We start from the raw sequence: 15,920 nt of genomic DNA, 5'->3' as shown, positions 1-15,920 counted from the left end.
ATTTTATTCCTACCACCTGCTAGATCCTGCATTTCAAATGGCCTATCAAATACGTTCTCATGTGGAAAAACAATATGTCAAGTTTCAAATTCTAGGCTCAGATGGATATATAATATCCCCCCCAAATAATCATGAATGAGACAATGGCAATTTTGCAACATTAATTTTACCACATTTGGTAAGTATCTTAGGATAGATTATTCCTATGAAATATTTCTTCAATAATAAAAACTATATCAACTTATTGAAGTATCGTAAGATACAACTACTTTGAAATAGTAAATTAGCAATTTTCTTTCATAATTTGATGACGAGTTAGTTAAAGCATGCATTTTCCAAAGAGGGCATGACTAGCTACTCTGTAGCTATCCCGCTTGTTTCTTTTTATATGACAACTACGATTCCAACTCCTTGTGGCTATATGTTATTTATTACACTTTTTTCAAAAACTCTAAAGAGTAGTTTCCTAGTAATTTATATGATTAACTGGGTTATTTTAATTTTATATGAAGCATGAAACTAGAATAATGAGAAACACATATATTCTCAAGAAACGATATGAATATATAAATTTATAAGAATTGGTGTTATTATGTAAAGCATTATTGGTTTATAAGAGAAAACAATGGATACTCACATCTCTCCCCTTTGTTAATTATTAAATCTAATTCCTCATTGCCATGACCCACCCATATAGCAAAGAAGTTTTAATTAATAACACTAAATGCCATTCAAATAAGTTAGATCATGTGAAGTTAGATGAGTAGGTGTATCTATGGAACATTAAGGCTCCAATTTATCTATTAATGAAGGCTTTGATGGATTGGCGGTAGATAATTACTCTTTAGCTTTAGACATTATCATTTTTTAAAATTGTAACTAGGTTCAATCTTCATTATGATATAATTGTAATCATGACATTGTATATTCTTTATAAAGAAAGAAAAAGAAATTATATTTTATTTTGGAGTATGGGTTTCATACTCAAGTTTGAGTCAAAACCATGTCCTTCCCGTTTGGATTCATTGTAATGAAGAAAATTAGTTATTTTGTCGAGAAAAAACCATGAAAAATCCTATGTGGAGAGGCATGCATGATAATTATTTACTTACAGGATCGAAGTCCTCATAGGACTCTCAACAACATGACTATGAAAGATGAATTTACAGAAAAGAAGTTAGGTGTGGATCATATTTGAATATTTAGGTGTCCAAGTGTATATTCATATACCCAAGGACAAGAGAAAGAAGTTAGATCGTAGCAGTTTAAAGAGCATATTTGTGGGATATAGTGCTTCATCAAATGCATATATAATCTATATTAAGGAGAATTGTCGAAATGAAGTCAGAAAGGATATCATCTTTGATGAGAGCATAACCTACAAGAAATAAAGAGATATTTCGGTTGACTCTGATGAAGAAGAGATACCTATCTTTGAGTATATCTCTAGGGACAATGATGGTCAAGAGCATACATCTACTTAAGAAAATGTTGAAGGTCCCTTTGAGCCTATACAACAAGTGACTATTCTAGAAAATCGAAAGAATCTTGTTTGGTTGAAAACTACTCTTCAATAAGCAAAAGGACATATAGCATCAAAGACCTCCAGGGAAAGTAAAGGACCGAAGAGGTATTCAGGATATGCGGCATACATGACAAGGCTTATTGAAGGAGAACCTTCCTCCTATGAAGGTGCAACTATGATCCGAATGGAAAATGGCATCTACCCATGGTATTCATCCACCCATGGAATCTACCCATGGTATTTTAAGTGGCATCCACCCATGGTATTCATTCACCCATGGTATTTTCCCATGGTTTTGTATGTTACATCAACCCATGGTGTTCATTCACCCATGGTATTTACCCACCCATGGAATTTACCTGTGGTATTGTAACCAAAAACTATAAGTAACAAGTCATATTTTGTAAAAGGGAAGATTGTCCACCACAATGTAGTCTTTGCAGTTCTTATTTGTTTTAATAAAAAATTTCTATGGGGTTTTATTATTGTGTATTCTCCTATTTTCTTCTGGCATTTCCAATTTTCAGATCTTGGGGGCCTCCGCCCCCCAAAATCCATTTCGATTTTTTATATCATGGGGGCCTCCCCCCAAGATCCGGATTAGTGGTATCAGATTCAGGTTACGACTCCATGGGAATGAGGGTTTGAGGCATATTTTAGTTTCAAAATTTTATTCAACAATCTTCATGCACATGCTACAACCTCCACAGAGCACTTTCTTGGGCAAAGCAGGAACAATTTTCGCTTTCTCATTTTTTTTGCAGGAATTTTGAGAGGCGAGGTTGCATGTTAGATCTGAAAATTTTAGAAAAACAAATAATATATTTGGATTCCTTGCAAAAAATACCCAAATTCAAAAAACAAATAGGCTGAATCGGAGTTCGTATGAGGGAGATATCGCTGATTTAAAATCAGTTGTGTTGCAAAAATGTTTCTAACGACAATTCGTGGACAACGACACTCCTATCATTTTTTGCAATTTTGTGCATAATTTCATAAAAATTATTATAGATCTCAGCTCCTCTTAAACATCACCCAATTTCAAAAAAAAATTGGTTGAATCGGAGTTCAGGTGAGGGAGATATCGCTGATTTAAAATCAGTTATTTTTTCAGAACTTTTGTGACGACGAAACAGTTGCAGCGCGAATTTTAGTTTCCAGAGTGTCCAAATAGGGATTTCAAATACATGGGAAGATGAAAAATCGTAATTATGTTTCTAAAAATAGGTTATAATAAATATTTTGAGTTATATTGACCACATTATGCCCATTTTAAATCTGGAGCAGCATTCAGAGCGAGTTCCCTTTAGAGACGTGCCCTCCCACCCCACTTTAGTAGGCACCTGCTTCACATTCATCAGTTTTATCATAGCAACATCCAACTTGGGTTCTTTGGAGACTTTCCCTCCCACCCCAGGTTATGTAGGCACCTGCTACTTCATCAACAATCAACGTCACGGTTATGGATCAACTGCACAAAATCCTTGTCATCGAAGTCCATTTGCTAGGCTACACACTGTTAGTATCATTGTTAGTCACAATAATTACAGGGTATCTCTATCCTCGGATCTTCATTTGTCATGGTTATGGGTCATTCACAAATCCGCACTTCATCGAAGTCCATTTGCAAGGCCACACACTGTTAGTATCACAGTTGGTCACAAGCATTACAGGGTATCTCTATCCTCGGATCTTCATTTTTCATGGTTATGGGTCATCCACAAACCCACACTTCATTGAATTCCATTTGCTAGGTTGCACACTGTTAGTATCACAGTTGGTCACAAGCATTACAGGGTATCTCTATCCTCGAATCTCCGTTCATCATGGTTATGGGTTAACCACACAAAATCCTTCTCTTTAGTGGCTCTTCATATTCAACACGAACTTCTTAGGAGGGAAATTCACACAATGGGGACCATTGCTTCTTAAGGAGTTAGGAATGATATTAATGGAAAATTGCATCTACCCATGGTATTCATCCACCCATGGTATTCACCCACCCATGGTATTCACCCATGGTATTGTAAGTGGCATCCATCCATGGTATTTTCCTATGGTATTGTATGTGATATCAACCAATGATATTCATTCACCCATGGTATTTACCCACCCATGGAATTTACCTGTGGTATTGTAACCAAAAAAGGCTATAAGTAACAAGTCACATTTTGTAAAAGGGTAGATTGTCCAACACAATGTAGTCTTTACAGTTATTATTTGTTTTAATAAAAAAGTTTCTTTGGGGTTTTGTTATTGTGTATTCTCCTATTTTCTTTTGGCATTTCAATTTTTCAGATCTTGGGGTCCTCTCCCCCCCCCCCCCAAAAAAAAAAAATCCATTTCGATTTTTTAAATCTTGGGGGTGTCCCCCCAAGAACTGGATCAAACTAAACATCAAGAGTGGAGGAATGCCATGCAGGAAGAATACCAGTCCATAATGAAGAATGATGTCTAGGAGATTGTCCCAAGGCCAAGTGAAAAATCTATAGTCACTTGAAAATGGATTTAAAATATAAATCACATTGTAGATGGGAGCATAGACAAGTACAAATCAAGGTTTGTAGCAAGAGTCTTCTCATAGAAATAAGGAATTGATTACGAAGAAACCTCTTCTCCCATAGCTAGGTATACACCAACAAGATCACTAGTTTCGTTGGTTTCTACTATGGGATGGAACATCCATCAAATGGATGTCAAGACAGCATTCCTAAATGGAACCATTTATGAAGAGGTTTACATTGAGAAGCCTCAAGGATTTGAAATAGATCAGAGGAAGACTCATGTTTGCATATTAAAGAAGGCTCTATATGGCTTGAAGTAAGCACCTAGAGCTTGGTATGCAAGAATGGATGCATACCTATTAAGACCTAGTTTTAGCAAGAGTAATGCAAATCCTAACCTATATTAGGGTTTTCCAAGGTGAACTTGTTATCATACTCTTATATGTGGATGATTTACTAGGCACAAGTGTAGATCATCAAATTCAAGAATGCAAGAAGTAGTTAGCAGCTGAGTTCAACATGAAGGATCTTGGTATTATGCATTATAACTTGGGACTAGAAGTATGGCAGAATCTAAGAGAGATATATCTTAGTCAAGGTAATTATGTGATCAAGATGCTTCAAAAGTATGGCATTATGGATTGCAAGCCTAATATGACTCCTATGATTACCGATTAAAGAAGTTGAGGAGTTCAGAATCTAGTCTGATGGATCCTACTTGCTACAGAAAATTGATTGTGTCCTAGATATATCTAGTAAACACAAGGCCAAACATTTTTTTGCAGTAAATGTCCTAAGTCAGTTTCAGGTTGAGCCAAAACATGGTCATTGGATTTCAGCCAAGCATATCCTAAGATATTTACTTGGTACTATATATCTCTACCTTTGATACACTGGTAATGAAGTCCAACTCATGGGATATACAAATTCAGATTGGGGTGGCAGTGAGATAGATCGAAGAAGCACAACAGGTGGATGCTTCAGCTTAGGATCTTCCATGGTATCATGGATGAGAAGAAAGTAGGATACAATTGCTTTAAGTAGTGTTGAAGTTGAATATGTTGTTGCAAGCGAGGTCTGTCGAGAAGCAATTTGCCTCAGGAAGTTGCTATCAGACTTGTTTCAAGGACCACTTAGCTCTACATGGATACATTGTGATAATCAAAATTTCACAAGATTAATGGAAGACCCAGCGTTTCATGCGAAGATGAAGCATATAAACAACAAGTACCACTACATCAGAAGCTTGGTAAAAGATAGGGTCATGGAGTTGCACTATCTACCTACTAATGAATAGGTAGTAGACATATTGACTAAAGCATTACCAAACAAAAAGATTGAGTACCTAAGAGGTAAGCTTGGTTTGGTGGATATCTCTTCCCTGATTGAGAGGGAGTGATATCAAATCGCTCTTGTCTTTATGGGTTAGGCACTAGACTAGGACTAACAGTCATAAGTCTTAGTAAAGGACATAAAGAAAGAATGGAGTATGGAGGATTGTATAAGCATCTAGGTTGGAACTTCTTATCGATTGTAGAATCCAAGGAAAGAAGTTGTTGATCTTTACTCTTTGAGGATCCAGGTTTGGGAATCCAAGATAAGAATAGTCCTAAAAGGACATACCTTGTAGCCATTTGTATAGGCTATGTGCCTTAAGAGGTAGTGTGGCAGCTCACGTAAAGCCTCTAAACATAATGCTCATAATTAAAGATGAGTTTGTCTAGTTAAGGCCTTCAGGGACAGTGTTGGTTATGATAAAGATGCTTCACAAAAATATGGCTTATCAATTCGACTCTTCTTATGATAATTATTCAAGATTGAGATTCCTTATACCATGAGTATCTCCCTAGTTAAGAGGGGGTGTTCAAAATTGTAACTAGGTTTGGTCTCCAATATGATGTAATTGTAATCATGACATTGTATAGTATTTAAAAATAAAGAAAAGGAAATTATATTTTATTTTGGAGTATGGTTTTCATACTCAAGTTTGAGTCAAAAGCATGGTCTCCGTGCTTTTACGTCTTCTAGGTCTTTCTAGGATAAAGAATAATATTATTCATGTGTGATAGTCCCATTTGGACTCACTGTAATGAATACAAATATGTATTTTGTCAAGAAAATTCCATGGATAAGCTCAAGATCAATTCGGCCCAAGGAGTATATCAAGTCGGCCTAATGGGAGGGAATTTGACCCTAAAGAAAAGGCTATACAAAGGAGTGAAGCTCGACTCATTTGGTCACTCATCTCAAGCAAGTTTGATATGAAATAGAAAAGGTGAAGAAGAGTAGCTGGAGGACGAAGAAGAGGATCAAAAGTTGAAGTTTTTCAAAGAATATCTTTCCTTATCTTGTTAGGATTTGTGAAGCTACTAGTTGCAGGAGTCGAAATTATGAAGTAGATGTAGGAGGTTGAAATTGTAGGGCCAAAATTTTATTGTAGGGGCCAAAGTTGCAATATCAAGGAAGAAGTATCGAAGTTCTGGAAGTTGAGTAAAGGAATATCTTGTTGGGGGTTGGCTTGGGGCATAGAAGGTTGTAAGCTTTAGTATTTAGGGAAAGAAGTTGTTGACTGATACTATTTGGGGATGAGGTAGGGAATCCAAGATAAGAGTAGTCGAAGAGTGTTGGGTTGTGTCATATTCTTTCCACGTAGTTAACAGGGGTTTTGAGGTGTACCTGTAACCCCACTTTATGGGGTCTGGGGCAGCGCCCCGGGAAATTTTGGTTTTGGACCCTATGTTAGGTTGGGCAGACCCACCTATGGTTTTGTGCATGATTTTCGTACATGTTTTTGGACGCGATGGTTTTTAGTCCATGGTTTTGGATGCGATGATTTTCGGTCCATGGTATTGGATGCTTCGGCATGTATAAATATGTATTGTAACGTTGAAAGGAACATAATGAAAAATCAAGCTGGTAGTCCCGGTTTTGGGATCCAGGGGAAAATATCTATGTATATGTGTTTTATGTGTTATGCTCTCGCATTGTTTATTTTATGTGTTTTAGAATTCGTATGCAGGTAATTTTTGTACGGGGTTAAAACCTACATTTGGTATCAAAGTTGTTTTGGCTTCAAGGGGACGCCTTTGTTGCTGAGGTGTTTCGCTCGGGCCTATGGTAGACCCTGTTCAGTGGAAGATCTGCGAGATCAATTCTAGTGGTGAAAGAAGATGGTGAGCAGTGGAAAGATAGAGATCAATAAATTTAATGGTCAGAGTTTTGAGTTGTGGAAACGCAATATGGAGGATCTGTTGGTGGATAAAGACCAGTGGATCGCGGTAGATTTGGGTACTAAACCAACAGGAGTGACTGATGAAGAATGGAAGAAGTTGGATCAGAAGGCAAAGAGCACAATACGATTGTGTGTCTCATATTCAGTATTGTTGAATGTATCCAGGGAAGCTACGATGAAGGCTTTGTGGGACAAGTTTGGGATTTCGTACCAATCTAAGTTTCTGGTGAATAAACTGTTCCTGCGAAAAAAGTTGTATAACCGGAGGATGAAAAATGGAGACTCGATGACAAAGCATCTAAATGCATTTAATACTGTGGTAATTTAGTTAGCATCTGTTGATATTAAAATTTCAAATGAAGATAAGTGCATCAGTTTGTCTTGTTCTCTACCAAATTCGTGGGATAGTCTGGTTATTGCAATAGGTAGTAATGCAATTGCCTTGCATTTTGATGAAATAGTATCATCCTTGCTAACGGAGGAGATGAGACGGAAAAATATGGAGAGTCGGATTGGTGATTCCTTGTCTGTATGAGGATGGTCCCAAAATAGAAACAAAAATAAGTCATCGAATGGGAGATCTAAATAGAGGGAGATCTAAATCTCCAGGAAAACCTATAAAGGTGGTGTGTTGGTAATGTGGAAAGGAAGGGCACTACAAAAGGGACTATAAATCTAAAGCTCCTGAAAAAGGAAAGGGATTTGATGAGGCTCCTTCTGCAGAGGCGAAAACCATCTCAGATGAAGGTGGGGATGTGTACTTGGCTTCTTCAAGTACACATGTAGATCATGAGGCATGGTTGATTGACTCAGGTGCATCCTTTCACTTCACTCCCCATAGAGAGTGGTTCTGCGAGTATGAGAAATATGACGGTGGCAATGTCTTCTTGGGGGATGACAGGAAGGTTATAATTGTTGGTCGCGGAAAAGTAAAGTTGAAGTTGCAAGGTGGAAGGGTTAGAACACTTCCAAGTGTTCTACATATTCCTGCATTAGCCAGAAATCTGATTTCTGTTAGCAAGTTGGATGATGCAGGTGTAAAAACAGTGTTCGAGAAGGATACCTGCAAGATGGTTCGGGGAGAACTGGTATTAAGGTAGGGAGTTCGGATTGGAACTCTGTACAAGCTGCAAGGTAGCACTGTTATTGATGGGTGCAATAGTTCTGTGGTTCCTGAAAGTGGAGCAAAAAATCTAGTGGTCTCTGGAGACAAGACCATGCTGTGGCATCAAAGGCTTGGACATATTCGAGAAAAGGGCCTTTGAATACTTCATGGTAAAGGTATGGTAGAAGGTATGAGTAATAGCTCTCTGGATTTTGATTTCTGTGAAAATTGTGTATATGCAAAGCAGAATCGGGTGAGTTTCCCCTCTGGTAGTAAGAGGGCGAAACAGATATTAGAACTTGTGCATAGTGATGTGTTTGGACCTGTGAAGGTTCCATCACTGGGTAAGTCTGTGTACTATGTATCATTTATAGATGAATTTTCAAGGAATACATGGATATATTTCCTTAAGAAGAAATCTGAAGTCTTTGATACGTTTAAGGAATTTAAGGCTCTGGTGGAAAACCAAACAGAGAAGAAGATAAAGGTGCTAAGGACAGATAATGGTGGAGAGTTTTGCAGTAAGGAATTTGAAGAATTATGTAAGAAGTGTGGTATAGCACGGCAGAATACTACTCCATATACACCTCAGCAAAATGGAGTTGTAGAAAGAATGAATAAGATGTTGATGGAAAGGGCAAAAAGCATGCTCAGTGGTGCCGAGTTAGGACAGGAATTCTGGGCAGAGGTGGTGGATATTGCAAGTTACCTGGTCAACAGGTCACCTTCATCAATGTTGGAGGATAAGACTCCACAAGAGGTATGGACTGGTAAGAAACCCTTTCTTTCACATCTGAGGGTATTTGGATGTGATGCATATGTACATGCTCCAAAGGAGAAACGAACCAAGTTGGATAGTAAATCTGAAAAGTGCATCTTTGTATAAGGATGGTTTTAAGGGTTTTAAGCTTTGGAACCCAGTCACACAGAAGGTTGTGTACAGCTAAGATGTGGTGTTCAGAGAGCTGAAAGATGTTATTAAACATGAAGTCCAACGAGAGGAACCTGAGAAGATAGAGTTTGAGCTAAAGGAGGAAGAATCAGACTCTACAGCAAAGGAGGAATCAGAAGATGAAGAGCCATAAACTTCGGCTGTGAGAAGATCAGTTCGAGAAAGAAGGCAGCTTGAAAGGTATAGTCCATCTGCTTTCTGTTCAAATTTTTCTTTGTTTGTTACTGATGGTGATCCCAAAACTGTGAAGGAAGTAGTGGATTCAGAGGATGGAAAACTCTGGAAAGAGGCCAAGGTTAATGAAATGGAATCTTTGCACAAAAATGAGGCTTGGGATCTGGTGGAGTTGCCGGGTGGAAGGAAACCCATAGGCAGAAAATGGGTGTTCAAGAAGAAGACAAATGTAGAAGGAAAGGTGGAGAAATACAAAGTTCAGTTGGTAGCAAAAGGTTATTCCCAAGTGTCGGGAATTGATTTTAGTGATATTTTTTCTGTTGTTGACAAGGTAACTTCTATTAGATTACTTTTATCTGTTGTTGTTGCTTTTGATTTTGAGGTAGAAAAGATGGATGTGAAGACAACATTTCTTCACGGGGATCTGGAAGAGGAAAAATACATAAAGCAACCTGAAGGCTTTATAGTGAAGGGTAAGAAAGAACTGGTATGCAAGTTAAAGAAGTCTTTATATGGATTAAAATAGTCACCAAGGATGTGGTATCAGATATTTGATACATTTATACGGGGACTTGGCTTCACGAGAAGCAAAGCAGATCACTGTGTGTAATTTAAATTAATTGGTGACTGAGTTATTTATCTGGTCTTGTATGTGGATGATATGTTGCTGGTTGGAAATGACAAATAAATTATCCAGGATTTGAAGACCCAATTGTCCTCCAAATTCGACATGAAAGATCTTGGTGCTGCAAACTATATTTTGGGCATGGAAACTAAAAGAGATCGGGCAAATAGGAAGCTATAGTTAAACCAAAGGAAGTATGTCAAGACAATACTGCAGAGGTTTAATATGCAGGATAGTAAACAGGTGAAGGTTCCTACTCCTGTAGGTGTGAGGTTATCTGTTGAACAGTGTCCCAAGACACAAGAAGAGGAAGAGGACATGTCCCGTGTTCCATATGCAAGTGCAATCGGTAGCTTGATGTATGCAATGGTCTGTACTAGACCAGAAATTGCACATGCAATGGGAGTATTGAGCAGGTTTATGTCAAAACCAGGAAAGGAGCATTGGACAGCAGTGAAGCGGGTTTTCAAGTATTTTCGTGGCACTAGTGATTATGGTTTGTGCTACCAAGGAAGACCAGGATTGGATAGGGTGTTGGATATTCGTGGCTTTGTTGATGCACGCTGGGCTGGAGATCTGGATCAGAGAAGATCTACAAGTGGGTATGTGTTTAACCTATTTGGAGGTGCAGTCAGTTGGATGAGTAAGAAACAATATGTAGTGGCACTATCAACTACAGAGGTAGAATACATGGCAGCCACTCATGCAAGCAAGGAAGCAGTTTGGTTGCAGAGATTGTGTTCAAGTATGGGGTTAGTACAGGAAGCTATAAGAATAGACTGTGACAGCGAAAGTGCAATTTTCTTGGCAAAGAACCCTGCATATCATTCAATGATAAAGCACATTGATGTTCAGTATCACTTTGTGAGGGATATGATACAAGACAAAAAGTTGTTGCTGGTAAAGGTGGACACTTTGAAGAATACTGCAAATGCATTGACAAAATCTGTGAGCTCTGAGAAGTTCTTTTGGTGTAGAGAGACAATGGGCATTTCGGGGCTAGGAAAATGACTAAGCTCTCTTGTGGCCCCCTGTGGAAAGAAAACAACAAGTGGGAGAATGTTGGGTTGTGTTATATTCTTTCCACATAGTTAACAGGGGGTTTGAGGTGTACCCGTAACCCCACTTTATGGGGTCCGAGGCAGCGCCCCGGAAAATTTTGGTTTTGGACCCTATGTTAGGTTGGGAGAACCCACCTATGGTTTTGTGCATGATTTTTTGCACATGTTTTTGGACGAGATGGTTTTCGGTCCATGGTTTTGGACGCGATGGTTTTGTGCCCATGGTATTGGATGCTTCAGCATGTATAAATATGTATTGTAATATTGAAAGGAACATAATGAAAACATCAAGCTAGTAGTCCCAATTTTGGGATCCAGGGGAAAATCTCTGTGTATATGTGTTTTATGTGTTATGATTTCGCATTGTTTATTTTATGTGTTTTATAATTCGTATGCAGGTAATTTCTGTACGGGGTTAAAACCTACAAAGAGGAAGGATATTCTTTGAGGATCCATGTTTGGGAATCTAAGATAAGAATAGTCCGAAAAGGACATACCTTGCAAGCATCTAGATGGGCTATGTGCCTTGAGAGATAGTGTGGCATCTCACGTAAAGACTCTAAACATAATGCTCATAATTAGAGTTGAGTTTTTCTAGTTAAGGCCTTCAGGGATAGTGTTGGCTATGATAAATATTATTGACAAAAATATGGCTTATCAATCTTATTCTTCTTATGAGAATTCTTCAAGATTGGATTCCTTGTACCATGAGTACCTCCCTAGTTAAGAGGGAGTGTTCAAAATCGTAACTAGGTTTGGTCTGCATTATGATGTAATTGTAATCATTACATTGCATATTCTTTATAAAAAAATAAAAGGAAATTATATATTTTGGAGTATGAGTTTCATACTCAAGTTTGAGTCAAAAGCATGGTCTTCGTGCTTTTAGATCTTCTAGGTCTTCTAGGTTTTTCTAGGATAAAGAATAATATTGGTCACGTGTCATAGTCCCATTTGGACTCATTGTAATGAAGAAAAATATATATATTTTTCGAGAAAAAACCATGGATAAGCCCAATACCAAGTCAGCCCAAGGAGTAGATCAAGTCGATCTAAAGGGAGGGAATTTGACCCTAAAGAAAGGTTATATAAAGGAGTGAAGCTCGACTCATTTGGTCACTGATATCAAGCAAATTTAATATGCAATAGAAAAGGTGAAGAAGAGTAGTTGGAGGACGAAGAAGAGGAGCAGAAGTTGAAGTTTGTCAAAGAATTTCTTTCCTTCCCTTGTAAGGGTTTGTGAAGCTTCCAGTTGCAGGAGGCCAAAATTATGAAGTAGTTGTAGGAGGTTGAAATTGCAGGGCCAAAATTCTACTGTAAGGGCCAAAGTTGCAACACCAACGAAGCAATATCGAAGTTCTGGAAGTTGAATCAAGGAAGATCTTGTTGGGGGTTGGCTTGGGGCATGGAAGGTTGTTAGATTTGGTATTTAGGTCTTGGAAGTCTCTTTTGTAAGCAAATTTTAAAGAATAAGAGAAGCATTTTATGGGTTTCCCCTTGGAGGGGTTTTACCCTGGCTTGAAGCCTATATCTTGTGTACTTTGTCTTGTTGCGATCTTCATTATTTTGGTAATTGCTTGATGAACAAAGATATGATAAAGTAATACAATGCCACCACATATCACAAGTAATTATCAAGATAAGGAAAATCATCTAAATACATAAGTCTCTTGATTTTCCAACAATCACCTCAGTACACCTATCCAAATTGCACCCACAGATGGCATACGATTCATGCGTAGCACGCGCACAGGCGTTTAGAGCCCTCCCTGATTTATATTATCGAATGCACTTTTAAAAGGTCGAGAACAATGACTCTAATATCTCATTTAATTCACCTCATGTTGGTGTTAATCCCTCCCCCTCTATGTATCAACCCACACTCTCAACAAGAAAATCGAAGCAAATATGAAATGAGAGATCCAATCTTGCAATTAAATGTTAAAATAGGGATTATCATTGGTCAAGGAGGATATGAAAGGTTTGGCTCCAGCCTCATTAAGGTTTATATTATGTTGTGTAACCCACATTTCACTCTACAGAGGGAAATGAGCAAAAGAGGTATTAGACCAAAATAGCCTTAGTTTTAAAAGCCTACATTCATGTGTTGAGAAGAACGCCCCCTCTTAGGTGCCAAGTCTCGTCATTGTGCAGTCTCTCGATGGAGAATATGGCTCTTCATCCCATGATAATGAGAAATTTGATGTGAGTCATATTTTTCTAGTTGCTCATAAACTCCAAACTTGAGCTGACACAAATAAAATTCAATATGTTTCAAAGCAAATTTAGGACTGAAGTGGCGGCCATGCATTGTAAATTGGATGAGATGGAGGAAAATTATGCCACTACAGTATAGATCACATCAGCAAAGGATGAAGTCAGCGAAGGCTTAACAAGGAAAAAAGGAAAGAAAGTCCAAGGTTCGGAGTGGCATGTTTGATTGATGAACCTCACATGTTTGATGGAGGGCCTAGATTAGCATGCTAGTCAATTGTTTTTTAACCCTTCTTGTTTAAGTTTGTTTGATGCTATGTAGGTTTGTTTTGAATTTAGGAGTCTTTTATAGAGAGTATAATAGGCACCTCTTCGGAATTGTAGGAAAAAAATTCCATAAGCATAGGCTCCTATTGTTTTGGACATCTGAAAGTAGAATCACTATGGAGTTGGAAGAAATATGTAAGGGTTTTGGCTCGAAAACCAGTCTCTCTTTTTAATAGAAAAAATATGAATCGTTCCTTTGAAAAAAAAAACATAAATTATTCAAAATACAGCAATCAACTCAACTATAAGAATTTACTACTTATTGATGTATTTCATAGGAAAGTCACTATAAATTGGCATAACTTGTTTCACTCACTTGCAAAATATGTTTCTATTCATAAGAACAACAAATCTCAATCAATAGTGAACTATCAACTTTTTAACCATTTGCAATATTTATATAACCCTCTACGTTTGATATTGTTATTCACATTTTCTTACATTGTGTTACATATTCCTTATGGGAGTACTTTTCCAATGCCTCATAGATCATTGTAATCTCACAAAATTGTTACTAACCAGCAATCGTTATCAAATGGAAATTGAGTCTACCAAAATAAATTATTTACAATCCATGTTTTAATTGGTGAATATATTTGTAGCTTGTACTAAGGTATATACTTAGATGAAAAAATATAGAATCTAATAATTTTACATTTCTTTCAGTATTTTGTGAACATCCTCTCACTCATTATTCTGCAAAAATTTGAAATAATTGCTCGAAATATTAATATGTACCTAGATAAGTATGTCTATTTCAGAATATGCCTTTTAGAGTTGTAATTTAATTATCAACAATTATTAGGTGGATGGTAGAGATATAAACTCCATGGAATATGCTAGTATTCATATATCAAAGATTAAGATTTATCTCCAATATATTTATTCTCTTTTAATTAATTTATCTCAAATTAATTAATTAAAGAAAATGGCATATCAACATGTGTCATATTAGGCATGTGGTATTGATAAGCCATGGTATTAACCTGTGGCATTGTAACGAAGCTAAAATTCATGGTAAAGTGGGGGTGAATATCCATGCTTAAGAATATTGTTAAATGTTTTTAAAATGTATATATGTTTAATTCATATATTAATTATTTTTATAATTAATAATAAATAATTTAAAATAAAGTTATAATTTAGTTATTTTTTATGATTTTTTTTATTTTTATTTTTAAATTAGGGGAATGTGAGATGTATCATGCATAAGTTTTCTTATGTTTATTATGGATTGATGCCTAACCATTTAATTTATATGGTTGTGTTAGTTTAAATATTTTTAGTTTTCTTTCTTATTGGCACATTTCTTGCTACTAACATTTTTTATCATGGATTTTAATTTTGATGAAGGAGCTTATTTTGAAAGGTTAGTAGATGTAGGCCAGGAACTTATATATTTTATGATATGTAATGTTTTAGATTAAATTAATTCATTTTTTTCACTATTCTTATGCCATGGACATATCCAAGTCTAGATATCGAGTTTTTGGAAACATTAAGGAAGGTGCCACTATCAAAAGAGGAAGAAATTATAATGAAAGAGCACAATGGTGATGCTTCCATACTTGGTCATGCACAACATTTCTTCGAGGATTATTGGATATTCCTTTTTCCTCTCAAAAAAGTTAATGTCGTGTTGTATAGAGCCAGTTTTAAAGATGAGGTTATTTACACACATTAATCCTTTGCGACATTAGAGGTAGATTTGTTTGCTACTTCTTGTTTACATAATGGCATTCCCTACATTTCTTTAAGTAACATTTCTTTATGCCTAAAATTAATAGTTTGCTAAATTTCAAGGAAAGGAAAAAAATAAAATAGGCATGCCAACATGCCTTGTTGTGAAAGTGGCACATGAAGAATTAAGTTATATTACCTATTCTTGAAGTTGTTGGATGTTGTTCCAAAAGCAAGAGATCACCTAAATGTTAGCACCATTTGTAGGGATGCTCAAGCTTCTAAGCTTGATACCCTTTTTAAACTAGTAAATGTCAAAGCACAAATGGGAAAATAATTTTATTGCATTTTATTGTCAAGAAAACCATAAAAGCACTTGAAGAATATAATATGCAGTATGTAGGAAGGTAGCAAAGAGGATAACAATTTAATGTTGCCAGAATAGACAATGGCTCGAGGCTCTTCTCAACCTTCCCAATTACCTTCTTAACCTTCGCAATTGTGGCCTATGCAATTTCTAT

Source organism: Pinus tabuliformis, chromosome 7 (genome assembly GCF_031772625.1).
Source record: "Pinus tabuliformis cultivar Carrire ecotype Pingquan chromosome 7, CPIR1, whole genome shotgun sequence".
Lineage (NCBI taxonomy): Eukaryota > Viridiplantae > Streptophyta > Pinopsida > Pinales > Pinaceae > Pinus > Pinus tabuliformis.
This window is presented reverse-complemented; position numbering follows the sequence as displayed.